The sequence below is a fragment of the Eutrema salsugineum genome, unplaced genomic scaffold (genome assembly GCF_000478725.1).
Source record: "Eutrema salsugineum unplaced genomic scaffold, Eutsalg1_0 scaffold_3, whole genome shotgun sequence".
NCBI lineage: Eukaryota > Viridiplantae > Streptophyta > Magnoliopsida > Brassicales > Brassicaceae > Eutrema > Eutrema salsugineum.
Genome location: NW_006256756.1, coordinates 14,125,062 through 14,153,057, shown reverse-complemented (window position 1 = coordinate 14,153,057; position 27,996 = coordinate 14,125,062). Strand labels below are relative to the sequence as shown.

Here is a 27,996-nt window from a genome sequence, read left to right as displayed (position 1 = left end):
CGATCCACAAGCTGGTTGACTGTGTTAGGCAGCTTAAGAAGAAGGTTAAAAAGCTCACAGCTCCAGCCACCTCACCCAAACGAGATACAAGAGAAGAGGTGGGAGAAAGCACAGCTGCTAATGACCTTGCGCTACCACCAGGAAAAGAAGATTGGGTGAATCCGGCCACAGCGTTCCAACCAGACTCACCTGAGAGCAGCCCACCCAGATATTCCACCCCATCATCCAATCCATCCCATTACTTGGGATCAGACCTCAGCGATTGAGGTAAACACTCAAAACCTTGTAAATAGCATGTAGACTTTCTTTTTCTTTTGCATTTTGCCTGTTTGCTTTGGTTTCACTTCTTTCTCATACTTTTATAACACAAGGGACTGTGTTATTTAAGTGTGGGGGAGGAGTTGCATCCTTTACTAATCATGTTTTCTATTTTCCTATTTTACACTTTGAGTCTTGAGTCACATTCTAGTTGCATATTCATGTAATCTCATCTAAGTGCATATAAAAACCAAAAAAATGATCATGTAGTTGCATTCTCATTTTTTTTAGGATTGAGTCTAGATTGCATTTGCATATAGGTTGCATCTTGCAGGGAGTAATGATAGGTTTTCTAGAGAGTATATCACTTTGAGAACTTGAATTGAATATGCTTGTGAATCTTTTTCTGTGCTTGCAAAGTCTGAAATGATTTGAATCTGAGAAGCAAGTTTGAATTGAACTCAACTCTACTTAAGCGGGAACCTTGAACTTGACTTGAAAATATCTTGTGATGCATTGTTTGAAAAAGCTTGTGGATACCAATATACATACTTGAGCTAGAACCATTGTTTTTACCACTCTTTTCCTTAGCTCAAGTAGCTGAATCCACATCATGGATCAGTTCCCATACCTTGAACCCATCCCTCTTTCAAGCCAATGTTTGTGTGTGAATTGGAAGGCCACCTTGGATCAAACTTAGCAGAAAGTGTTAGGTTTAGAGCGACAAGGGCAGGTCTCATTGAGTGCTGTGTTCCAACATCAAGGAACTGAGAGTTTTGGCAAGGAATAAGTGTGGGGGAAAAGACTTTTTGGCGAGTGGGAAAAGGTGAGATGAGTGGGAAAGAGAGAGTGAAAATAGCTAGGGGAATGAAAGAAAAAGAAATCAGTCTTGGTGTTTTGAGAAAGTGAGCTCTGGTTTGTTGAAAAGAAAGATTCTAGCCTCTAAGTAAAAAAAGGAAGAAAAGAAGCCAAAAGGCTCAAATGTTTTGTTAAGAAAGAAAGAAGAGGCTAGAAATTGTAAAAGAAAAAGAGCTGTGTAAAGTTTGAGTTCCAAGACTTGAGAGGAAATGTGAAAAGTAAATCCCCTAGTGAGAGGAAAATGAGAGTGAAAAGTGAGGATTTTTGAGCAAGTGAGGAAGCTTTGAGTAGAGGGTGGGGTGTGATGAGTCTTTGCCCTTGTATGCATAGGTTGCTTTTTACCTTTAGCATTCTGCCAAAGTTTGATCATTCATAGAGAGATCCCTTTGCTGCATTTAACCCACTTGAACACTGATGAGATCATTTTAATCTCATAGCCTCTCCCTAGCCAAGCCAGCTTGTTTAAACATTGCATCATGAGGTTCACCTGATAAAAGCTTAATAAATGTGGAAGAGTTGAGAGAGAGACGAACTTGTGGAGATTCCTTGCTGAGTTGACATATATCTGAGTATGACTTTGCATTGCATAATTGAGCATGAACTTGAATTCTCATTGTGATCACTTCTCTCAAAATGAAAATGTGAACTCCCATTGCATACAACCTCTTTCTCTCATTTGCTCTTTTTGCTTGAGGACAAGCAAATGACAAGTGTGGGGGAGTTGATATGTTCATAATTTGCATCATTTAGGTTGCATAAATCATTCCAAATCATGTTTTATTTCATGCATCTTAGGTCCTTAGGGTTTGTTTTAGAACTTAGGAGATGCATTAGGTCCCAATGAGTCTTTGCATGTTTTGAGTGTCTATCAGGTGAATATGGAGCTGAAAAGATGAATCCAGGAGGTGGAATGGTGAGCAAAGAGTAAAAAAGTGGAAAAATTGGGTCTTGGGAGATTTTCGGCCATTCTCGCTGGCCAGGAAGGTTTCACCGGCCATTTTCATGTACCGCGGGAAGCTTTACCGGCCATTTCCATGTACCGCGAATGAAGTGTATCGGCCAAAATCTCCGGGTGTGAACGAGTCTCAGAAATCGCCTGTCCGGGGAGCCTTCCGGTCCGATTCAGACGGCGGGTCCTTCATAGAAGTTGGAGAGCATTGGAGCACGGTCTCATAGCAAGTGGAATCGTGGAATTCGGACGCGTGAGCAGAGAGATAAGCTAGTCGGAAGGAACCCCTATCTCGCTGGTATTCCGGACCGAGCAGATCAGTTTTGAAGGATGCGAAGGACGGTGCACTTCCACTCCGATTCAGATTCCGGGGCCTTCATGAGAATCAGAGACATTTGAGTCTTCTTTCCAGAACATCCGAGATCAATCAATTCGGAGCTTTGAGAAGAAAGATACGGTCTCCGGAATGGACACATGTCTAGGCGCCTCTCTCTGGTCGTGTAAATGCGCTTCAAAGATGTGCCCTCTAGGAAACCTTACACTTCCCAAGCACTGAAACTTCCTTCATCAAAGTTGGAGATAAATGAGTCCTCTGTCTTCTGCAACCGTAATTACTCAATTCGGACAGGTCTCCAGGAAGTTACACTCTCCGGAATGCGAGATGGTCCAGACAGCCCAGGATGACTAAGTTAAACATGCCGCGATTTCAATGCCACGGTCCACACTTGGCCGTGGCAACTTTTGTGCACCCTCGGCCAATGACACGATATAAATGCCACGGTGTGAGGCTTGGCCGTGGCAACATCTTGCAACCTTCGGCGATTAGCACGAGCTTAATGCCACGGTCTGGGACTTGACCGTGGCAAATGAACAAGTGGCTGGAGATAACTTCTACACAGTTTCGGCTTTTGACATGATCTCAATGCCACGGCCTGAGACTTGGCCGTGGCAAGCATATACTTGGCTGGGAAGGACTTCACATACATGCGGGTTTTGGCACGGTCTGAATGCCACGGTCTGGGGGTTTTACCGTGGCAACCTTTACATATCTTCGGCGTTTGACACGGTTAACTTGCCACGAGTCCCAGATGAAGCTTAATCAGACTGTGGCATCAAAATGAACCAAGAACACAATGAAGTCTTTGACACGGTCAGGAATGCTACGGTCACACCAAGGACACACCAGACCGTGGCAAACCCTTCTTTGCCCATCAAGGCCGGGTCAGTACCCGGTTTGTTCCGGGTTGACCCGGTTCGCCCAAGCTTCCTTTATAAGGTTTTTAGACCTAATTTGTAGAGAACACTTAATCTACTTTTAGTCTTTTTTCCCCCTTTTGTGAAAAACCACTTAATACACTTTGTTTTAGAGAGTTTAAATCGATTTGCAGTTTCTTTCCATCTTGTTCATCATTTCTATTCATCAAAATCAACTTCTAATCATGATTAACAACACATCTTGCAAAGGATCTAGTGTGTTGATCATGATTAGTGAGTAGTTACCTTAATGAGGTTCTAGATGTGTAGGTTAGGGTGCTAAAGTGTTAGATTAGGAGTGCTTAGGGCTAGATTCATTGGTTCATTTCTCTAAACAACTGTTCTCTATGCTAGATCCTTGATAATCACTTGAGATCTAGATTCTGGGAATTTCATGCACCAAAAGTGTTTGATGAAATTCCTGAAAGAGTTGTGTTAGAGGTTTAAGTAATTTTTCATCATGGGAATGATTTGTTAAATGCTTGAATGATTATTGAGAACTGTTTATTAATGCATATTGATTCATATTTCACAAATGGGAATTTGGTTTGAAAATGGATTAGTATAGGGGGTTAATACCTTCATGAGAGGATTAACCTAGATTAGAGTTCTTAATCACTTGAATCATGTCTCATCATTGTCATTAGCATTCCTAGTTTAACACCAAAGCACCCTAACCATCTATCATGTCTAGAATCTCATGCCTCCATCTTATCATATTCACACCATTTGTCATTGTCATTAGTCTTTAATCCTGTTTATGTTTATAGTTGTCTCTAGATTAATCAAAACCCACTCTTGTTTGCTTGAATTAAGAACTTGATCATATAGCTTAGTGTCTAACACCACATCTGGATTGATAAACCTCTTTGTGCTACATTGACAAGGGGATTGATAGCCCTGAGACCCTAAAAAGTCTTGTCTATCAGTTGCCACGGCCAAGTGTGGACCATGGCATTCTATCGCGGCATGCTTAACTTGGTCGCTTTTGGCTGTCTGGATCATCTCGCATTCCGGAGAGTGTAACTTCCTGGAGACTTGTCCGAATTGAGTGATTCCGGTTGCCGAAGACAGAGGACTCATTTATCTACAACTTTGGTGAAGGACGTTTCGATGGTTGGGAAGGTTAAGGCTTTCTGGAGGGCACATCTTTGCAGTACATTTACACGACCAGAGAGAGGCGTCTAGACATGTGTCCATTCCGGAGACCGTATCTTTCTGCTCAAAGCTCCGAATTGACTGATCTCGGATGTTCTGGAAAGAGGACCAAATTTCTCTGATTCTCATGAAGGCCCCGGAAACTGAATCGGCCTGGAAGTGCACCGTCCTGCGCATCCTTCAGAACTGATCTGCTCGGTCCGGAACAGCTGCGAGACAGGGGTTCCTTCCGACGAGCTTAACTCTCTGCTCACGCGTCCGAATCCCACGATTCCAATTGCTATGAAACCGTGATCAAGTCTTCTCCAACTTCTATGAAGCACCCGCCATCCGAATTGGACCGGAAGGCTCCCCGGACAGGCGATTTCTGAGACGCGTTCACACCCGGAGATTTTGGCCGATACACTTCATTCGCGGTACATGAAAATGGCCGGTAAAGTTTCCGGCGGTACATGAAAAAGGCCGGTAAAACCTTCCTGGCCAGCGAGAATGGCCGATAACCTCCCAAGACCCGATTTTTCCACTTTTTCAAGCTTTGCTCACCATTCCACCTCCTGGATTCATCTTTTCAGCTCCATATTCACCTGATAGACACTCAAAACATGCAAAGACTCATTGGGACCTAATGCATCTCCTAAGTTCTAAAACAAACCCTAAGGACCTAAAATGCATGAAATAAAACATGATTTGGAATGATTTATGCAACCTAAATGATGCAAATTATGAACATATCAACTCCCCCACACTTGTCCTTTGCTTGTCCTCAAGCAAAAAGAGCAAATGAGAGAAAGAGGTTGTATGCAATGGGAGTTCACATTTTCATTTTTGAGAGAAGTGATCACAATGAGAATTCAAGTTCATGCTCAATTATGCAATGCAAAGTCATACTCAGATATATATCAACTCAGCAAGGAATCTCCACAAGTTCTTCTCTCTCTCAACTCTTTCACATTCATTAAGCTTCTATCAGGTGGATCTCATGATGCAAGGTTTAAACAAGCTGGCTTGGCTAGGGAGAGGCTATGAGATTAAAATGATCTCATCAGTGCTCAAGTGGGTTTAATGCAGCAAAGGGATCTCTCTATGAATGATCAAACTTTGGCAGAATGCTAAAGGTAAAAAGCAACCTATGCATACAAGGGCAAAGACTCATCACACCCCACCCTCTACTCAAAGCTTCCTCACTTGCTCAAAAATCCTCACTTTTCACTCTCATTTTCCTCTCACTAGGGGAGTTACTTTTCACATTTCCTCTCAAGTCTTGGAACTCAAACTTTACACAGCTCTTTTTCTTTTACAACATCTAGCCTCTTCTTTCTTTCTTAACAAAACATTTGAGCCTTTTGGCTTCTTTTCTTCCTTTTTTACTTAAAGGCTAGACTCTTTCTTTTCAACAAACCAGAGCTCACTTTCTCAAAACACCAAGACTGATTTCTTTTTCTTTCATTCCCCTAGCTATTTTCACTCTCTCTTTCCCACTCATCTCACCTTTTCCCACTCACCAAAAAGTCTTTTCCCCCACACTTATTCCTTGCCAAAACTCTCAGTTCCTTGATGTTGGAACACAGCACTCAATGAGACCTGCCCTTGTCGCTCTAAACCTAACACTTTCTGCTAAGTTTGATCCAAGGTGGCCTTTCAATTCACACACAAACATTGGCTTGAAAGAAGGATGGGTTCAAGGTATGGGAACTGATCCATGATGTGGATTCAGCTACTTGAGCTAAGGAAAAGAGTGGTAAAAACAATGGTTCTAGCTCAAGTATGTATATTGGTATCCACAAGCTTTTTCAAACAATGCATCACAAGATATTTTCAAGTCAAGTTCAAGGTTCCCACTTAATTAGAGTTGAGTTCAATTCAAACTTGCTTCTCAGATTCAAATCATTTCAGACTTTGCAAGCACAGAAAAAGATTCACAAGCATATTCAATTCAAGTTCTCAAAGTGATATACTCTCTAGAAAACCTATCATTACTCCCTGCAAGATGCAACCTATATGCAAATGCAATCTAGACTCAATCCTAAAAAATGAGAATGCAACTACATGATCATTTTTTTGGTTTTTATATGCACTTAGATGAGACTACATGAATATGCAACTAAAATGTGACTCAAGACTCAAAGTGTAAAATAAGAAAAGAGAAAACATGATTAGTAAAGGATGAAACTCCTCCCCCACACTTAAATAACACAGTCCCCTGTGTTATAAAAGCATGAGAAAGGAGTTTAAAACAAAGTAAACAAGTAAAATGCAAAAGAAAAAGAAAGATCTACATGCTATTTACAAGGTTTTGAGTGTTTACCTCAATTGCTGAGGTCTGAACCCGAGCTATGTCTCCTTCCCTTTCTATTGCCACGGTCTGGTTGTTTCCCGTGTCAAACTCCTCGTGGCAGTGCTCATTTCTCGGTCAAACCCTCCAAATCTTTGCCATGGTCAAACCTTTAGCCCGTGTCTTGTAGCCGTGGCAAACCTCGAATCCATGCCTTTGTTAAACTTTGTGTTGCCACGGTCAAGTGTTTATCCGTGTCTCGTGGCCGTGGCAAAAACCGAATTAAAACTTAGCCCTCTTTTCTTTTGCCACGGTCACCTTCCATCTCGTGTCATTACCACCGTGGCAAAGGCCGAACCAGAGTTGTGCACCATTTGCTTTGCCACGGCCAGGCTCTTACTCCGTGTCTTGTACCTCGTGGCAAATCCCGAGCCTTGGACATCTTTCATTCCTTTGCCGCGGCTACATCTTCTTCCCGTGGCAACTCATCGTGGCAAACCCCGAGCCTTGGACATCTCTCATCTTTTTGCCACGGCCTGGTCTTGAGACCGTGATTATCTCCCCGTGGCAACACAAAGATGCTTGCCACGCCTTGTTTCTGACCGTGGCCTGTACCCATGTCAAAGGCCGAGTCAAGCTTGCCTCCATTCCTTCACCTCTTTTCATCTTGCATTCACTTTCCAGGGGTTTAGACTCAAACCTATAACCTGTAGACACTTAAACAAACCCATTAAAACATCCTAAAACATAAAAAGAAAGGAATCAAAAGATCAAAAGCATATTTACAAAGGATAAGCTTGGGGTGTCTCCCAAGAGCACTTTGTTTAAAGTCTCTAAGTTTGACTTTGGAAAACCTGTTTTTAGCTGGGGTGAGGTTGAGCACTGATGCTCTTCAGCACTTCAATGGTCCTGAGCATGGAAGCTGAGTTGGTTTTCTGCCTTTGGGAACCATTAGACCCTTGTCCTTTAGATCCCACCTTGAGACCTTTGTCCACCAGCTCTTGAATACCATCTGGGTCTTTATCAAAGATGGCCCTTGTGAGACATGCCCTCACTTCAGCAAACAGACCTGGCTTCCCATTGCAATCCAGCTTATACTTCAGAGAACCATCATCATCAACCCAAGGAGTGAGATCAAAGTCTTGAGAAGAAAGATCAGGTTTAATACTCTTGTCTTCTGATGCTGAGCCATCATTTTTGGTGTTAATCATCCTTAGATCACTGTGTAGGAGACCATGAGAGCAAGATGTCTTCTTCTCTGATCAATGGCTGTTCAGTCCCATCCTTGTAAACAGAGTTGGTGTGAGGTTCTTTTTCCATTTCCATAGCTGAGAGAGATTGGGATCCACCTAAAATCCCAGCACTTCCTACATACTTCATCTCAAGTACCTTAGGGGGTTCTATCTCTTGAACAACTGATCCACAAAATTCAGCTAAAGGTGGTTGAACAGGGTAAAAGGCATCCTTATCCACCTTTGTAAGCACCACTCTTTGAGTATCAAAGTCAATCATTGCACCAGTGGTGTTGAGAAATGCAGTTCCAAGCAATAGGGGGAGCTCTTTGGTTTTCTTCATCTTCTTGATCACAAAATCAGTGGGAATTATGCATTCACCAACTTGAAGTGGATAGTCTTCTAAAAATCCATATGGTTTCTTGGAGTAGGAATCACCAAAGGTGATAGAAGAGGGGTAGGACGTTATAGACTTGACCTTTAGCTTCTCCATCATATCTTTAGACATTATACTAACACTTGAGCCTGAATCACACAAAGCATTCTCAACTCTAAAGTTTCCAAGAGTGCAAGAGATGGTGAACTTCCCTGGGTTGCCTAGCTTTGGTAGGGAGGTGGGCTTCATCTGAGTTGATTCAGAGGTGGAGGCACAATCTGTTAGCTTTGCTTGACCAGTTGGATGCTTCTTTGTTTCAATAGAAACTGAATCATTCCTTTGCTGAACAGAAAGAACTGAGCCGGCTGCCCCCACACTTTTGCTCTCAATGTCCTCATTGAGTTCATGTATGAAGCCCATGAAATCCTCTATAATGGCATTCTCATCCACATGAGTTTGTGCAGGTTCACTAGGGACTTGACCATAGAGAAGGTCTTCTATTTCTTGCACAACGGCTGAGTGGTCATCATTGGAGTAGATGGAATTGCAATAATCCTTTGGGTTTTGAAGAGCTTTACCAGGAAGAGAGACTTGTTGTTCAGAAGTGCAGATGCCCTTGTTCTTTTGAATAGACTTTAGTTCAGCACCCAGTGTCTCCAGGTCAGATACCATCTTTTGTTGTCCTAGTAATAGCTGTTGGAGAAGAACATTGAAAACAGGAGTTTGGTGAACAGTTGGTGGCTGAAACTGATGTTGAACAGGTGCTTGCTGTTGGAACTGTGGAGGACCAAACCCAGGTGGTGCCTTTTGCTGCTGTGTATTGAAACTAGGACCCTGAAATGGTTGCTGTTGCTGACCAAAACCTTGATTCTGACCAAACTGATTCTTTGGTTGAAAAGATCCTTGAAAGTTGTTCTGGAGAACAAAGTTTTGTGGAGCTTGAGGATTCGGATACACCTGGTCTTGTGGGTTAGCTACATTGGTGTTCCTGTAGGAGAGGTTTGGATTGGCATTACCATACTGATACCTCTGGAACCTCTGATTCCCAATGTAGTTTAGTTCCTCTTGGGTTAGACCTTCTTCACTGATGTTCTCAAAGATTTGAGATGGTTCCTCATAGTCTCCAACAAAATGCATTGGCTTGTGAGTTACCAGCTTCAACTTGTCTAATTCACTTCTCAACTCCTTAACTTCTCTTGTGAGCTTCTGTTCTGAGCTTGAACCGTCATTCCTATTTGACCTGTCATAGTCTTCACCATAGGTATCATTGCTCAATGCTAAGTTCTCCACTAGCTCTAAAGCAGCATGAATCTCTTTACCCAGGAAGTTCCCATTTGAAGCAGTATCCAGTTGGTTTCTAATCTTGGGAAGAGCTCCTCTATAGAGTGTGCTGAGGAGAGAAGCTTCACTAAACCCATGGTGTGGGCATTGGTTTGTGTAGCTCCTGAATCTCTCATATGCTTCACCAAAACTTTCATTGCTGTGCTGAGTGAAGCTGGAGATTTGGTTCCTCAGTTTTGCAGTTCTTGAGGTGGAGAAGAACTTAGATAAGAAGGCTTGCTTGCATTGCTCCCAGGTTTGAATGGAGCCTCTTGGAAGATTTTTCTCCCATTGATGAGCTTTGTCACCAAGACTGAATGGGAATAGTCTTAGCCTAAAGCTGTCTTCTGAAACTCCATTTATCTTGGTCAGATCACACACCTTATCAAACTGGTCCAGGTGTTCCAATGGATCTTCCATTGCTAACCCATGGAACTTTGAGTTCTGGACCATATTCAGCAAAGATGCCTTCACTTCAAAGTTGTTGTTTTGCACAGGTGGTGCCTGAATACCAGCTCCATACTGATGAGCATTGGCCCTGTCATTCTCTCCAACATAGACTTGGGGTTGCTCATATCTTCTTTGCTGTGATTGGAAATGGTGGGGTTGGTGGTGCACCTGGTGTCTTTGCTGAACATTGGCCTGATGCCTCTGTTGATGAGCTTGGGCTTGTCCCTGGTGGACATAAGCTTGTTGATGGTGCACCTGTTCCTGCTGAACATTACCCTGGTGAAGCCCTTGACCAACTCCAATACCAGCTCCATGACCTTGAGCCTGTTGCTCCTGAACTGGTTGTTCTATATCTACCACGTGATCTCCTTGTTCTGCCATCTCAGTCTGATCAATTTGTCTACCACGTCTGTCTCTTCTCGTCCTTGGTACCAAAAGGTTGATGTTGTCGTTTAGAGGAAAAGGAGGACCACAGCTTCTTGATCTAGACCTGGTGTTCATACACCTGAAATCACAAACAGAACTTGAAAGGAATCAGTAAAAACAAGAAAGTAAGCACTTGATCTCAAGAACAGATCAGAGCTTAATGCTAATCAAACCACAATTTGGCAACGGCGCCAATTGATAGACAAGACTTTTTAGGGTCTCAGGGCTATCAATCCCCTTGTCAATGTAGCACAAAGAGGTTTATCAATCCAGATGTGGTGTTAGACACTAAGCTATATGATCAAGTTCTTAATTCAAGCAAACAAGAGTGGGTTTTGATTAATCTAGAGACAACTATAAACATAAACAGGATTAAAGATTAATGACAATGACAAATGATATGAATATGATATGATGGAGGCATGAGATTCTAGACATGATAGTTGGTTAGGGTGCTTTGGTGTTAAACTAGAAATGCTAATGACAAAGATGAGACATGATTCAAATGATTAAGAACTCTAATCTAGGTTAATCCTCTCATGAAAGTATTAACCCCTATACTAATCCATTTTCAAACCAAATTCTCATTTGTGAAATATGAATCAATATGCATTAATAAACAGTTCTCAATAATCATTCAAGCATTTAACAAATCATTCCCATGATGAAAAATTGCTTAAACCTCTAACACAACTCTTTCAGGAATTTCATCAAACACTTTTGGTGCATGAAATTCCCAGAATCTAGATCTCAAGTGATTATCAAGGATCTAGCATAGAGAACAGTTGTTTCAGAAATGAATCAATGAATCTAGCCCTAAGCACTCCTAATCTAACACTTTAGCACCCTAACCTACACATCTAGAACCTCATTAAGGTAACTACTCACTAATCATGATCAACACACTAGATCCTTTGCAAGATGTGTTGTTAATCATGATTAGAAGTTGATTTTGATGATAAGAAATGATGAACAAGAAGGAAAGAAACTGCAAATCGATTTTAAACTCTCTAAAACAAAGTGTATTCAGTAGGTTTTTCACCAAAGGGGAAAGAAGACTAAAAGTAGATTAAGTCCCTTCTCAAAATTAGGTCTAAAAACATTATAAAGGGGGCTTGGGCGAACCGGGTCAACCCGGAACAAACCGGGTACTGACCCGGCCTTGATGGGCAAAGAAAGGTTTGCCACGGTCTGGTGTGTCCTTGGTGTGAGCGTGGCATTCCTGACCGTGTCAAAGACTTCATTTGTGTTCTTGGTTCATTTTGATGCCACGGTCTGATCAAGCTTCATCTGGAACTCGTGGCAAGCTACCGTGTCAAACGCCGAAGATGTGTAAAGGTTGCCACGGTCAAGCCTCCAGACCGTGGCATTCAGACCGTGCCAAGACCCGCATGCATGTGAAGTCCTTCCCAGCCGAGTATAGGTTTGCCACGGTCAAGCCTCCAGACCGTGGCGTTCAGACCGTGCCAAGAGCCGAAGCTGTGGAGAAGCTGTCTCAAGCCACTTGTTCATTTGCCACGGTCAAGTCCCAGACCGTGGCATTCAGCTCGTGCCAATCGCCGAAGGTATGTAAAGGTTGCCACGGTCAAACCCTCAGACCGTGGCATTTAGGCTGTGTCAATCGCCGAAGGTTGCAAGATTCTTCTCAGCCAAGTGTATGCTTGCCATGGTCAGGTGTAGACCGTGGCATGAAGATCGTGTCATTGGCCGAGGGTGCACAAAAGTTTCCACGGCCAAGTGTGGACCATGGCATTCTATCGCGGCATGCTTAACTTGGTCGCTTTGGGCTGTCTGGACCATCTCGCATTCCGGAGAGTGTAACTTCCTGGAGACTTGTCCGAATTGAGTGATTCCGGTTGCCGAAGACAGAGGACTCATTTATCTACAACTTTGGTGAAGGACGTTTCGATGCTTGGGAAGTTTAAGGCTTCCTGGAGGGCACATCTTTGCAGTGCATTTACACGACCAGAGAGAGGCGTCTAGACATGTGTCCATTCCGGAGACCGTATCTTTCTGCTCAAAGCTCCGAATTGAATGATCTCGGATGTTCTGGAAAGAGGACTCAAGTGTCTCTGATTCTCATGAAGGCCCCGGAAACTGAATCGGCCTGGAAGTGCACCGTCCTGCGCATCCTTCAGAACTGATCTGCTCGGTCCGGAACAGCTGCGAGACAGGGGTTCCTTCCGACGAGCTTAACTCTCTGCTCACGCGTCCGAATCCCACGATTCCAACTGCTATGAAACCGTGATCAAGTCTTCTCCAACTTCTATGAAGCACCCGCCATCCTAATCGGACCGGAAGGCTCCCCGGACAGGCGATTTCTGAGACACGTTCACACCCGGAGATTTTGGCCGATACACTTCATTCGCGGTACATGAAAATGGCCGGTAAAGCTTCCCGCGGTACATGAAAAAGGCCGGTAAAACCTTCCTGGCCAGCGAGAATGGCCGATAACCTCCCAAGACCCGATTTTTCCACTTTTTCAAGCTTTGCTCACCATTCCACCTCCTGGATTCATGTTTTCAGCTCCATATTCACCTGATAGACACTCAAAACATGCAAAGACTCATTGGGACCTAATGCATCTCCTAAGTTCTAAAACAAACCCTAAGGACCTAAAATGCATGAAATAAAACATGATTTGGAATGATTTATGCAACCTAAATGATGCAAATTATGAACATATCAAGTGTGCGTTAGATTCAAGTGAGTCTTGCATGTTTGGAGTGTTATTTAGGTACGTTGGAGCCAATGCGGAGCAAAGGATATGAGACCAGTGGAGAAAATGGTGAAAAATATAGAGAATAGAGCAAAAATGAGTATCAGCCATTTCTGGGTACCGCGGTCGGAATATCTCGGCCAGATTGTGTACCGTGGGTCATGTTTATCGGCGAAAAACATGTACCGCGGTACAGGACCCTTGGCTAAATATTCAAGCTTGCCTGATACGCTTAAAAGATCACCTGTACCAGAGGTTTTCCATGCCGACTCAGCGTCCGACATCTTCATCATAAATGTAGAGCATCGAGTCATATTTCCAAAATAATTTGAATCAACCGATTTGGAATAGTGAGCAGAAAGTCGATGCCGTTTGACGATGAACCTGTCTCACAGATAAAATCTGGACCGTTCTGATGCGCTTCAAAGAACCGCTGTACCGGAAGCCTTGCTCTCTCCGGATGCATTTGGTCTCTTCATCAAAGTTTTAGGTTAATGTGTCACCTATCTCCTAGATCTTGAGTACCAGATCATTGGGTCGAAAGTTACAAGGGTTTAAGCACACACATGTTTTCCCAGATTCAACATCAGGTGTGCCATGACTTGGGTGCCACGACATGGATACAACCCGTGGCAACCTCCGAACCATTTCTTGCCATGCCACGACGTAGGACAAGAAACTGGTTTATCTCGTGGCCAACACTTCAAAACATGTTCCAAATCAATCGGTGTGTGCCACAAGATCATTGTCACGAGAAAGAACAACCCGTGGTAGTGCATGTTCTTGAGGTTCAAACCCAGCTTTCATTGCCACAGATTGGGGCATAGCACCAAGGACACAACAAGACTGTGTCAGGACCCAGTTTGTCCTGGGCTGGCCCGGTGTGGCCCACACACTATATATACGCTTTCTAGACCTAATTTGCAAGACATCTTTCTTCTTCTCTTGTTCAAAGACAAAAACGTGGATTTTTAGTTAAGATCACTTCTTTTGAATGCAACTAGTGCTTTATTTCATCTAATATGTCATCTTTCTAATCATCTAATCATGGATTCACTCATTATCCTCATGGGTTTTGAAGATATCATCATGATTAGTGAGTTGTTTGTCTTAAAGTCTATGGGCATGATAGATTATGGGAGTTTGATGTTTGATCTTTGATTTCTGGGTCTTAATCTATAGTTTCCTTTCTTGTTTAGTGGTTCTTAATGATTGATTAAGCTAGACATAGGTAATCAAGGTCTCAGAGAATTTCATGCACACAAAGTGTTTGATTAAATTTCCCAAAGAACTAAGCAAAAGAATTTCATGATTAGCCTAGGAGAATAGATGTCTAATTTGATTAATTAGTTAATGGAACTTGTTTATAATAGTTTTGAATAACGAGAATTAGTTTTTGAAATTGGTCATTAACAAAGTGATTAATGCCTTGAGAGAGGATTCGTCACAATTAGAGTTCTAGACTTAAGGATTAGCACTTGTGTGAGTTTGTAGACATCATAGGTGATGTGTGCTGTCGTGAGGGTTTTCAAGTTTTACCCTAAATGAAATCAATAGCCGCAAGTGCACAGCTGATCGATTGTAGTACTTAGGGATCGAATCCACAGAGAAGGAGGATCTTTCCTACAAAAGCCTTCGAAAGAAATGTAAAGTAAGGAAGTCTAGAACCAAACGGTTTTGTGGGGGGGTTTTGGTGGTGTGTTTAAAATGTAAAAACGAATCTTAAAGAGAAAATACGGGAATTAAAATGACCTAATAACTAAACTTAGCGAATTCGAGTAAAAATGAGAAAAACGGCTAACCTAATTGTTTAAATAAAAATCGATTGAAAGGGAATGAAAATAGTAAACTAAAGCTTGAAATAAAACGGTGTGAATCTTTAAGAAAAGAGGCGCTGGGGTTCAGGGAAGTTTTCTCAGGGGTACGAACGATTCAAAACATTGCTAGAGAGTAAATTTGATAAGATCTTAGCTTAAACTTTTCGAACTGAAGCCACGGACATATGAATACGCCACTGTCGTGATCATAGATAACTATCTCTCTCAACCCTGACCAGTAGGTTTCCACTCTAGCCCTGGAAAAGAAGAGATGCATTATGTTTAAGACTCGTCAGCATTCACAAATCGCCCATAGGTAGGTTTCCACTCCTATGTTTGTTTTGCTCTCCCAAACTAGATCTGACACCGGATGAACACTTTCGTGTCACCAAGCATCTGGATCAGATTGTAGTTCATGACGCTACTCTCATGCAGTAAAAATGAATTCAGAAGAAAAAGTTCTAAGATTCGGCTCAAAAGCTCATGGAATCCTCATCGAACATATAAATCCCCATCGAAAATCCCTTAGTCCCAACAATAAAACTACTCAGACATGATGAACGAAATCAAAAACATAGTATTAAAAAGTAGAATAGAAACCGAAATTTAAAAAGAAAGAACAAGGGTTCAAGAGACAGATCTCTCTCTCCCTAAAACCTAAAAACAAAGCTTAAAGTAAAATTTCTGTAAAGTATTTCGTCTCTCTTCTTCTCTGCCTAAAAACGACCTAAATGACATGTATTTATAGTCTCCAATACTCTCTGGTGTCTAGGGTTCCAGAATTGAGGCTGGGAAAATGATACGGGCTTCAGAAATGGGCCTTCGGGCTCGGAGTTAGCTGGCCGCGGTCGGGATGAGTGTGACCGCGGGAAATGGGTGGCTGGCCGCGGTCCCGGTGCTTCTGACCGCGGGAAATGACCTGTTGGCCGCGGGTGGAAACGCTTGCCGGCTTGTTTCTGGGACATCTTGCTCTTCGATTGCCAAACTGTAAAGTGTGCTGGAAAGCTGATATTTCCATCTTTAAGGTCTCCAAATTTGGGCTGGATCAGACGGTGAGAATGCCTTCAATTGGGGGTGAACTTCTGACGGTTTGACTCTGAGCTGAAATCTGGTTTTCTATCCATTTTGTTAAGCTTTTCCCTAAGTTACCTGAAAAGAGTCTTGGAACTACAAATACTAGAAAAACGTAATAAAAGTACTTGAAAGCAATTAAAAACATAAAAAAAGTATTTCAAAACGATCCATAAATGTGGTCAAAATACGGTGTTATCAACTCCCCCAGACTTAAACCTTTGTTTGTCCTCAAACAAAGCAAAAGCCTAAACTAGTTAAGTGAAAACAAAAATAGGAAATGCACAAATCTCAGAGACATGAACTCCTAAACTAGGACCAAAGATCGTGCATCAATCCACAACTTAGTCTAGAAAATTCTCACCAATACACAAGAGATACTAGTCCACTTTTTCCGTCATGCAAAATTTAAACAATCTAAATCTTGATTCCAGTCAACTAGCTCTTTACATTTATTAAGTTCAATAGTGAGTTCCGATTAAAGACATCATCCAGGGTAGACGGCGTTTGGCATTAAAGGGCTGTTTAAGTGGTAGAATTAAAGTGTTTTGGGTTATCTGAAGATCTGGAGGATGCAAGATAATATGCAAAACCGCAAGAGAGATAAGGACCTGTTGATGACCGCAATTTTCAGTCACTTCTTCTTGCCAAATGTAGTTGCATAATCCTTCCTCCTTTGTTGTAAACAGCTATTCCCCCAAATTTAGATTCTTTCCGGGAATCAGAAAATGATCTCCAAAACTCCATAAACTTTCCGCAATTTCCTTTCTTTTCTTCTTTTCCGATTTTTTTTAATTTTTTTGGAAAGGAAATGTCTTTTAAAGAGAGAGAGACTAGAGGACGAAATTGTACCAAAAATTGAGATTTTTCTAAGGCAAACTGAGCTTCCACTTGTGTTGAATCCTTCTGGGAACTTTTCCGGCAAATCGCAGGTCTCTGTCCTTGGTGACTGAAAACTGCGTCGTTCCTCTTTCTCTCCAACGTTTTTGCACTTATCAACATATAAGACAATAGAAAACAAGAGTGCATGTGGTTTGAAAGAGGATTGGTTAAGGTGGGGAACTAGCTAAAGATGAACTAGCCATTCAAAATTAACTGAGAGTGGTAAAAGTATAAAGGAGTCCTGAATGTATGATTCGTTTCCCTGGTCTAATGCTTCAATGAGAAAGTTAAGTCCAAATTAAGTTCAAATAAAACAGAGCTAGTGTATCCCTTCATCTAAATCAATCATTCAAATTCCTCTAGGGTACTTTGTTTTAAATGTGCTTAGCTACCGCCTAGTGTAGTCCTAAATCATGAATGAGCATGTCACTAGGAACAGTCTAAAAGCACACAGTCAACTATCATTGATTCACGTTCACTATTCCCTTTAAAACGTATTTTGTTTTGAAAACAGATTTTGAAAAACTTTAAGGAAAATGCAAAAAGTGTAGATAATGCAAGACTCATGAAAGAAAAGTGGTTAGAAAGGGATGAAATCCTCCCCCAGACTTAAATCACACTGTCCTCAGTGTGAAACAAATCAAGATTGGATGAGGAAAATGCATAGATAATCGAATTGGTAAGGCCAAAGAGAACTTACCTGGATCTGGGATGCTGGTGGAGATGAACCGGATTCATTCGAAGAGGTTTGGGAAGGTGATAGGTGGTGATGAAGGTGGTGGAAAGTGATGAATGAGGTGGAGTGGGGATTGGTGAGGTGGAAAGAGGTGAAGTGGGTGGTTTGGGGTCGGGTTTGATTTCAACGACCATTTGCCGCGGTCAGGAGCCACGCGACCGCGGCAAACTGGTCCTCGGCCGCGGTCAGAAAGACGCGACCGCGGTCGAAGGGGTGTCTCCCGCGGTCATAACACCTGCGACCGTGGGAGCTTATCTTGCGGCCTTTTCCTGCTTCTCCTTGGTTCCTGCTGGGCCGAGCAGTCAGGGACCATCCTTCTTTTTGGTTTTTTTTTGGGTTTGTCGATTTTTTTGGTTTTTTTGTTTTATAAGAAACACCTGAAACTAAGAAAAAGAAAAAGATCAGTAGAAAAAGAAAGAAAAATCCTAAAGAAAACAATACCTAAATCGGTTGCCTCCCATTAAGCGCTTCTGTTTTAAGACGTTTAGCTCGACTTTTGGTGTTGGACGTGGCTTAGTCCAATTAAGAAGACCTTGTCCTGAGACAAGTCTTTTTCGACATCTCCTTGCTTTGCCTAGCAGGTTCTTCGTCACTCCAAAGTTCTTCTTCAAACTCTTCTGTTGCAGAACGTTTTCCTGCTTTGCTGTTGTATGGGACAGCTTCTGTGAAGACATCTTTGTCGATATTAGCAAATGAAATCCTCCTGTTTGGCCAGTCCATTATATCTCCGGAAGTTGCTAGAAAAGACCATCCAAGAATCACTGGATATGTTGCATCTCTCGTCTCGACAATGTAGAAGTCGACAGACACTATGCAATCTCCTATTCTCAAAGGAATTTCATGAGCTATTCCTTGAGGTGTTGCATTGGAATCATCAGCTAGACTAATCTTTGCTCTAGTCCTGCGCAGGTGTTTAATACCAAGGGTCAAAGAAATTGCCTTGGACATCATGTTAAGACAAGCTCCAGAATTACAAAGCACGTTTTAAAACATTTCTCCTCTAATAGAACAAGAGATAAGAAACTGACCTACACCTTCGATTTTGTGAAGTGTTCGAACAGGTTTACCTCTTCTTGCATGGTTGAACAAGTCTTCTATCTCAGGGATTGATTCCTTGCTCTCACAGAAGTAGTGGCCTATCATGAAGTCCTTGCAAGCTTTGGCAAAGGTGATTCCTTCAGGCAAATTTTGGACTACTTCATTGAATTCATCGAGCTTTTCTTTGCTGATTTTGTTGGTGTAGTGGCTGCAGTCTTCAGGCTTTTTGAGGTGAATCGCATAGCCAGCTGCTTCTGGTGTTGTCATGTATCGAACTCGCATAAAGTGTCTATGGATATCCTCTTTAGACTCCTTGCAGGACCTGAAAAAGACTTGCAAACGACCAAGCTTCCAGATTTCATCAAAGGTTAGGTGAGCAGGGAATGACCTGACTACGTTGTTGAACTCCATTAGCTTTTTGATATGTCTATATTTTGCATCATTTAGATTGCATTTTAGAGTCCTCATCATGTCTTTTCCCATGTAAATTGAGTCTTTAGGCATCAAAATAGGATTTAGGGCTTGCAATAGGTCCCAAAGAGTTTTGCATGTTTTGAAGTCTTTATCAGGTGCTTTGGAAGCCATTTGGAGCTTAAGAAGAGGAGCTGAAAAGAAAACGGTGAAGAAAAGCGTCAAAAATGGTGAAAACCGCTTGGAGGAATTTCTCGGCCAAAACTCGTACCGGCTGGACAGAAACCTCGGTCAAAAAGCTTACCGCGGTACATAGCCCTCGGCCATTTTTCTTACCGCGGGAAGCTTTTCTCGGCCAAAACCTGTCCTTACCCGCGCGTTTCAAAGATCGGCAATCCGGGGAACCTTCCGGTCCGAATAAGTTGGCGGGGTCTTCATCAAAGTTGGAGATAATCAATCAAAGATCCCGGAACAGTTGGATTCATCCAATTCGGACCGGTGAGGTGAAAGATACGGCTTCCGGAAGATGCACCAGTACTGCGCGTACTCGAGAACCGAACAGCGGACTTCAAAGATCACGAAGGACGGAGCCTTTCCGGTCCGAACTAACCTGCCCGATCTTCATCAAAGTTTTAGATCTGTGAAAGATCTTCTCAGAACGCTTGGAATCACTCAATTCAGAGCAATGGTTTGAAAGATAAGGTCTCCGGAGTTCACATCGGTCCAAAAGCTTATTTTCCGGTGATTCCAATGCGGTGCAAAGATGTGAAATCCAGGAAGCCTTCCACTTCCCAAGCTCCGACGGTTTCTTCACCAAAGTTCGAGCTTATTGAGTCATCTTGACTGTGGAACTGCTCTCAGAGCAATTGGAGTCGTGTGATGAAAGTTACTGCTTCCGGAAGGCAATATGGTCGATACGAGCCTAAATGAGTTGCGATACGCGTTAAGTATTTTCTCAGGCCTCGGCATCGTTACCTCGCCATTGCTCAAGTCAAGGCTCATATCTTGTGAGTATTTTGGACTAGACATCGTGCCAATGCCTCGACATTGCTCAAGTCAAGACCTCGTGCCAATGCGTGCATGCCGGACTCTGTTCTCCCAAACCCCTCGACTACCAAGCCCTGTGACATTCTATGGCGAGGTCCCTTGTCACAACCCTAGAATCAAGAACAAGACGGCTCAAGAACACACACATGAAGATGGATCAAAGACTAGGGTTCGTGCATGTTCTTGACGTGTTCTTCACGAGATCTCCATTTGGATCTTGGCTCACGTGCACTCCTCGACATCAAGGCCTCGGCTTCACTCTCCGACACACCGTGGCACTCACCCATCAACCCAAGAAGGCGGCTCAGTACCCGGTTTGTTCCGGGCTGACCCGCGACACTTTCCCTTTGCTATAAATACATTTTAGGACCAAAAACCTAGGGAGGGGATCTCTTATCATCTTTTAGCTTGAAGAACTTGCCTCTTTTGTGAAACTTGATTAATCTAATCCGATATCTCGCTTTTGCATCAGAATCTTGTTCTTTCTTTATTTCTTTTATCATCCAGCATTAAACTCCTTATCATGACTAGCTACACGTCTTGCAAAGGACTTAGTGAGCTCGTTATGATCAGTGAGTAGTCGTTTAAGCGACTTTAAATAGGTAGATTAGGGTGCTTTCAAGATAGATTAATGGGTTTAGGTGTCTAGTATTGCATGTTTCATTCCTTAACCGATGAGATCTCTAGGCTGGTTCCAAGCACATCACTTGAGGTTCAGATCTGAGACATATCTCGCATCAAAAGTGTTTGTAGAAATGTCTGAACCACTCGGTTAAGGGTTTAAGAGTCTTTCATCGCGAGAGTGATTGTTTGTTCTCTTAAATGACATTTTTGAACTGAATCTTATTGCTGACTGATTCGTGCTTCTCAAAAGGGATTTTGGTATGAAAGAGGATCAGTTTAGATGTTTAATACTTTCATGAGAAGATTAACATGCCTTGAGTTCAAAGTTAAATGAAATCGCTTGATAAAATGATTCATTAACCTATTAGTTTAGCTTGGAACCACCCGAGTCAAATATCCTGTCTAAAGCTTCTGCCTTTATCATATATTATCATCATCCGAACCATTTGCTTGTCATTTGCATCTTTACTTAGTTCAAATCTCATCTTTTGTTTCATTTTTATGCTTATTCACTTGTTAATTAGTTTAGCTAAAACCCTAATCATTCTCTCTTGACTTAAGATCATAAGTAACATAGATTAGTGTCTCCACTACAAGTTTGGTTTGATAACCCCTTGTACTACAAGGACAGGGGTATTGATAACCTCTACAAAGGGTGAAAACCCTTAGTTATCAATTGGCGCCGTTGCCAACTTGTGGTAGCATTAGTCTCTTATTTGTTCTTAAGATCAAGACTTTACTTTCTTTTGTTTTACTGACTCTTTTGCAAGTTCCTGTTTTGATTTCAGGTGCATGAAAACTAGGTCTCGCAGCACAGAACCGCCTTTACCATACGACAATAACATTAACAGGATTGAGAGGCGAGCTCGCGAGAGAGAACGGCACTTTGAAAGACTTGGAATGGCAGAACAGCAGAGGATCGAGCAACAGGCTCAAGATGCCGAGGACCAGGCTCAGGCTAATCAGGTGCAGGCAGGAAGAAATGAACAACAAGCCTATGTTAACCAACAACAGGCTCAGAGAAACGAACGACTTGCTCAGCAAAACCAACATCAAGCGAATAGAAATGAGCAACAAGCCCATCATGTTCATCCGCCACCGCCACCCGCTCAGAGACAACCTCCTCCGGTCTTTGTTGGAGAGAACGACCGAGCTAATGCGCACCAATATAGAGCCGGGATTCAAGCTCCACCGGTTCAAAATAACAACTTTGAGGTTAAAGCTTCCCTGCTCAATATGGTGCAGAGCTCCAAGTTTCACGGTCTAGCCGGAGAAGATCCTCTCGAGCATCTCGATCAGTTTGATCGAGTTTGCGACTTAACCAAGATCAATGGCGTCTCAGAAGATAGCTTCAAGCTACGCTTGTTCCCATTCAGCCTCGGTGATAAAGCTCACCAGTGGGAAAAGAACCTCCCGAGGGGTTCTATACAAACATGGGAGCATTGTAAACTGGCGTTCTTATCAAAGTTCTTTTCCACATCACGCACGGCTAAGCTCAGGAATCAGATCTCAAGTTTCACGCAACACAACAACGAGAGTTTTAGTGAAGCTTGGGAACGGTTTAGGTGTTATACTAACCAATGCCCACACCACGGCTTCTCAGAGGCATCCCTCTTGAGTACTTTATACCGAGGTGCACTCCCCAAGATCAGAAACCAACTCGATACAGCTTCAAACGGAAATTTTCTTGGGAAAGAGATCAATGCGGCAATGGAACTAGTAGAAAACCTAGCCATGTCTAATGACACGTATGGAGAGGATTTTGATAGAGCAAACTGTTCAGAGGGATCTAGTGATGAACAGCGCATGAAGAAGGATATAAGAGAGCTTCAGAGCAAACTTGACAAGGTTTTAATGGCGACTCAAAAGCCAATACACTTTGTAGGCGAGTTTGATGAGCAAGGGCCAAGTTTTGACAATGTTAATGAAGATGGTCTAACTCAAGAGGAGCTGAACTACATAGGGAATCAACAGAGGTATCAGAGGTTTAACAACTACAGCAATAACCTAAACCTCTCTTATAGAAACCCGAATGTAGCTAACCCTCAAGACCAAGTGTACCCTGCTCAACAACAACAAAAAAGCTATGCTCAAAAAGCCCCTTTTCAGAATACCTTCCAGCCCAAGCAACAGTTCAGTGGGCAACAGCACGGCTACACTCAGCAGAATCAAGCGGCTCAGGGTAACAACTTCAACAGCCAACCGCAGCAACAGAAGTTTCCACCAGGGTTCAATCCACAGCCGATGGGTAATCAGCAACAGATTCAGGGAACGGGTCAGAATCAGATGGGAACCGATGTCTGTGGGATTCTACAGCAACTGTTACAGGGTCAGCAGCGAGTGGAGAGCCAGCACGCAACAATGCAGCAAGATATCAGAGAGCTTAAGCAAAACCAAGCCTCTACATCATCAAGAGGCCCGGCTTTACCAGGTAAACCGGAGCCAAACCCCAAGGAGTATGTGAACGCTATCACATTGAGGAGTGGTAAAGAATTACAAGCTCCAACGCCTAAGACAAAGCTCATTGAGGCCAATGAGCAACTAGAGGGGGAGACAGCCTCAAATGATGCGCATAAAACCCAGGTTTTAGAGAAGGAACCGGTTAAAGACAAAGGAAAAGAGGTGGAGAAGACAACTGAGATTGAAAAGCCTTACGTCCTACCACCACCTTACCAACCCAAGATACCATTCCCAGGGCGTTTCAAAAAGAAAATCCTAGACAAAGCCAAGGCGGTCTTTGAGAAACACTTGGAGAACACGCAACTTACCTTACCCATCATAGACGCTTTCTTAGCTATACCACAGCTTGGAAAGTTTCTAAAAGATGTGATCCTCAATAAGACAAAGGAGCTCCAGGGTATGGTAATACTAAGCCATGAGTGCAGCGCTATAATACAAAGAAGATCTATACCAAGAAAGCTATCCGATCCGGGCAGCTTTACTTTACCGTGTGCTTTAGGTCACTTGAAGTTCTCAAACTGGCTATGTGATCTAGGAGCTTCTGTGAGCTTAATGCCTTACACGGTGGCCAAGAGACCGGGATACAAAAGTTACAAGCCGGCCAAGATCTCTCTTGTATTAGCTGATAGATCGGTTAGACTACCGGTGGGGTTGCTTGAAGATTTTCCTTTGAGAATCGGTGAGATAGAAATCCCCACGGACTTCATAGTTCTTGAAATGGACGAGGAACCACTAGACCCCATCATCTTGGGCCGACCGTTCTTGGCAACCGCTGGAGCAATAATCGATGTGAGAGGGGGTATGATTGAACTACACATCGGTTCTGAGACTATGAAGTTCAATGTGAAGGAAATGATGAAGAAACCGACCATTGGAGGTCAGGTTTTCTATGTGGAGGTTATGGAGGAGCTAGCTGATGAGCTCCTTGAAGAATTAAACGCAGAAGACCCGTTACAAGTGGTCTTAACACAGGAACAAAGCGAGCACGGGTACTTGAACGAGGAAAGCGAGGTGTACAAGCGTTTTTTGGATCAACTGAGGGAACTTGGAGCCGAGACGAGGTTTCTCCAGCTCAAGAAGAGTGGCCTCGACATTTTAGACAGCGAGGGGTCCAAGGGTATAGAGGAGACGCCTCGGGATATCATTGCCGTTACAACTTATGCCGAGGCCGATGGTATACCACGCGAGAACAAGGAAAAGGCCGAGGAAGCTGTTCCGAGCCAATGCAGCTTTGATGCCGATTGGAATGAGGCTGATGCACCCCCTGTTGAGCTCAAGCCTCTACCAACAGGGCTCAGGTATGCTTTCTTAGGTCTAAACTCCACTTATCCCGTGATCATTAACGATAGCTTCCTTGAACATGAAGAGCGTGCATTGCTTAGTGAAGTGAGAAAATTCAAAAGAGCCATAGGGTATTCTTTGGCTGATATTAGAGGGATCTCTCCTGATATATGCACCCACAGGATCCACCTAGAGGACCAAGCTATGTCCTCTATTGAGCACCAATGTCACCTTAACCCGAACCTTAAAGAGGTGGTTAAGAAGGAGATACTAAAGCTCCTTGAGGCAGGGATAATATATCCAATCTCTGACTCTCGGTGGGTATCTCCTGTACATGTTGTGCCCAAGAAAGGTGGGATCACGGTGGTGAAAAACGATAAGGATGAACTCATAGCCCAAAGAACTATAACCGGCCATCGCATGTGCATTGACTATAGGAAATTGAATTCTGCATCAAGAAAATATCATTTTCCTTTACCATTCATTGATCAAATGCTTTAACGGCTAGCTAATCATCCTTATTTCTGTTTTCTCGATGGATACTCGGGGTTCTTTCAAATACCTATAGACCCCCGAGATCAAGAGAAAACGACATTCACCTGTCCTTATGGCACTTATGCCTATAGGAGAATGCCTTTTGGTTTATGTAATGCACCGACCACTTTTCAAAGATGTATGATGCACATTTTCTCTGATCTAATTGAAGAGAAAGTTGAGATGTTTATGGATGATTTCTCCCTATACGGCTCCTCTTTCTCCGAATGTCTTGCTAATCTATCTCAGGTTCTTAAGCGGTGTGAGGAGCATAGGCTTGTCTTGAACTGGGAGAAGTGCCATTTCATGGTCCAAGAAGGCATTGTCTTGGGACACAAGGTATCAGAGAAGGGCATTGAGGTAGACAAGGCTAAGATCGAGGTGATGATAAACCTACAAGCTCCGAACTCGGTAAAAGGGATAAGAAGCTTCCTTGGCCATGCAGGGTTCTATAGGCGGTTTATTAAAGATTTCTCCAAGATAGATAGACCCTTAACTAGGCTATTGTGCAAAGAAGTGGAGTTTGTCTTTGATGAAGAGTGTGAGGAAGCGTTTAAGAGAATCAAGGAAGCTTTGATCAGTGCACCGATTGTACAAGCCCCTGATTGGTCTTTACCATTCGAAGTAATGACTGATGCATCTGATTATGCTGTGGGAGCTGTCTTGGGGCAGAAGAAAGATAAGAAGCTCCATGTGATCTACTATGCAAGCCGCACCTTGGATTCGCCTCAAGAAAAGTATGCCACCACCGAGAAGGAAATGCTTGCCATTGTGTTTGCATTTGATAAATTCAGGAGTTATCTTGTGGGATCAAAGGTCACGGTTTACACAGATCATGCGGCCTTGAGGTATCTGATGTCTAAGAAGGACGCTAAGCCGAGGCTGTTGAGATGGGTCTTATTGCTCCAAGAATTTTACATGGAGATACTTGATAAGAAGGGCATTGAAAACGGGGCCGCAGACCATCTCTCGAGGCTGAGAATTGAAGAACAGGTCCCCATAGATGATGCTTTACCAGAGGAAACCCTCATGCTAGTCAGGTCCTACTTAGAAGTGGAGGAGGCCAACACGATCAACGAAAGAAGACTCCCATGGTTCGCGGATCTAGTGAACTACTTGTCATGCGGTTTAGAGCCACCAGATCTTGATACTTATCAGAGGAAGAAGAGATGTGATGAGATATCATTGGGATGAACCATATCTTTACGTGCTTAACAAGGACCATCTCTATAGGCGATGCTTGGCCGAAGAAGAGATCCATCCGGTTCATCGTATGGTGGTCACTTAGGTGCGTTCAAGACGGTAGACAAGGTTTTACAAAGCGGTTTCTGGTGGCCGACTATGTTCAAGGACGCTCAAGATGTAGTCTCAAGGTGTGAAGATTGTCAAAGGCACGGTAACATATCCAAGAGGAATGAAATGCCTCAAAACCCAATCTTTGAAGTAGAGGTATTCGACTGTTGGGGCATTGACTTCATGGGTCCCTTTGTAAGCTCATACGGGAACCAGTATATCCTTGTCGCGGTGGACTATGTGAGTAAATGGGTTGAAGCGGTCGCATCTCCTACCAACGATTCAAAAGTGGTGGTAAAACTCTTTAAGAGTATCATTTTCCCACGGTTTGGAGTCCCAAGAGTAGTTATCAGTGATGGGGGAAGCCATTTCATCAACAAGACTCTTGAAAGTCTTTTGAAGAAGCACGGAGTGAAGCACAAGGTGGCAAGCCCTTATCATCCGCAAACCAGCGGCCAAGTGGAGGTCTCTAACCGTCAAATAAAGGCCATTTTGGAGAGAACCGTGAGCTCATCTAGGAAGGATTGGAGCAAGAAACTTGATGATGCTTTGTGGGCTTACAGAACCGCGTACAAGACCCCCATTGGAACCTCACCGTTTAACTTGCTCTATGGGAAAAGCTGTCATTTACCGGTTAAGTTGGAGTACAAAGCTCTTTGGGCAGTGAAACTTCTGAACTTTGACATCAAGACCGCACAAGAGAAGAGGGTTTTACTGCTTCACGAGCTTGAGGAGATCCGTTTAGACGCTTTTGAGAGCTCTAAATTTTACAAGGAAAAGACCAAGGCGCTCCATGACAAGAAGATACACAAGAGAGAGTTCAAAGAAGGGGACCAAGTTCTGTTGTTTAACTCGAGGCTTAAGCTATTCCCTGGGAAGCTGAGGTCTAAGTGGTCCGGTCCGTTCACAATTCTTGAAGTAAGACCTTATGGAGCCGTCGTGTTAAAAGGAAAAGATGGACAAGGTTTTGTGGTAAACGGTCAGAGGGTAAAACATTACTTGGCATCAGAAACAAGAGAGGGAGCTACCTCAGTTCCTCTTCTTGAACCGGAATAAGCCTGAAAAGGTATGAAAAGTCAAACTTAGGGACATTAAACAAAGTGCTCTTGGGAGACACCCCAAGCTTATCCTTGTACATATTTCGTATTTCATCTTCTTTTTCTTTTTATTTGAAGCTTTTTGAAGGGTTTGTTAAGTGTTTCAGTAGTTAGACAGTGAGCCTTGAGAGAAAAGCTTGGAAAAGAAACGGCCTGATGATTTAAGTCAGAGAATATTCATAGCCTCGGTATCGACCCTCGGTATATTCATACCGCGGTCACCTTTTACCTAGTGAAAGCTTGAGAACCTCAGCTAAACTCCTCGACTTATTTCCATCATGGCCGTGTATGTGAAGTGAAGTGGTGAAATGACTAAGTGTGGGGGAGGCTCACGGTCTAAACACCTCGGTATAATTATACCGAGGAGCGATGTTTACTTAAAACGGTCAAATACCTCGATTCAAGGCCGCGACCAGTTTACACCAAGGCCAGC

At 43.1% G+C, this 27,996-nt stretch overlaps 2 non-coding genes across 2 annotated transcripts; one reads left to right on the top strand and one right to left on the bottom strand.

Moving 5' to 3' along the window:
• Positions 1-9,768: 9,768 nt before the first annotated feature.
• On the top strand, positions 9,769-9,875 carry LOC112085608. Its single transcript, XR_002898909.1, has one exon. It is a non-coding gene; the product is annotated as a small nucleolar RNA R71 (small nucleolar RNA).
• Positions 9,876-22,389: 12,514 nt separating this feature from the next.
• Positions 22,390-22,496, bottom strand: LOC112085514. The gene has a single exon (XR_002898818.1). It is a non-coding gene; the product is annotated as a small nucleolar RNA R71 (small nucleolar RNA).
• Between the last annotated feature and the right edge of the window lie 5,500 nt (positions 22,497-27,996).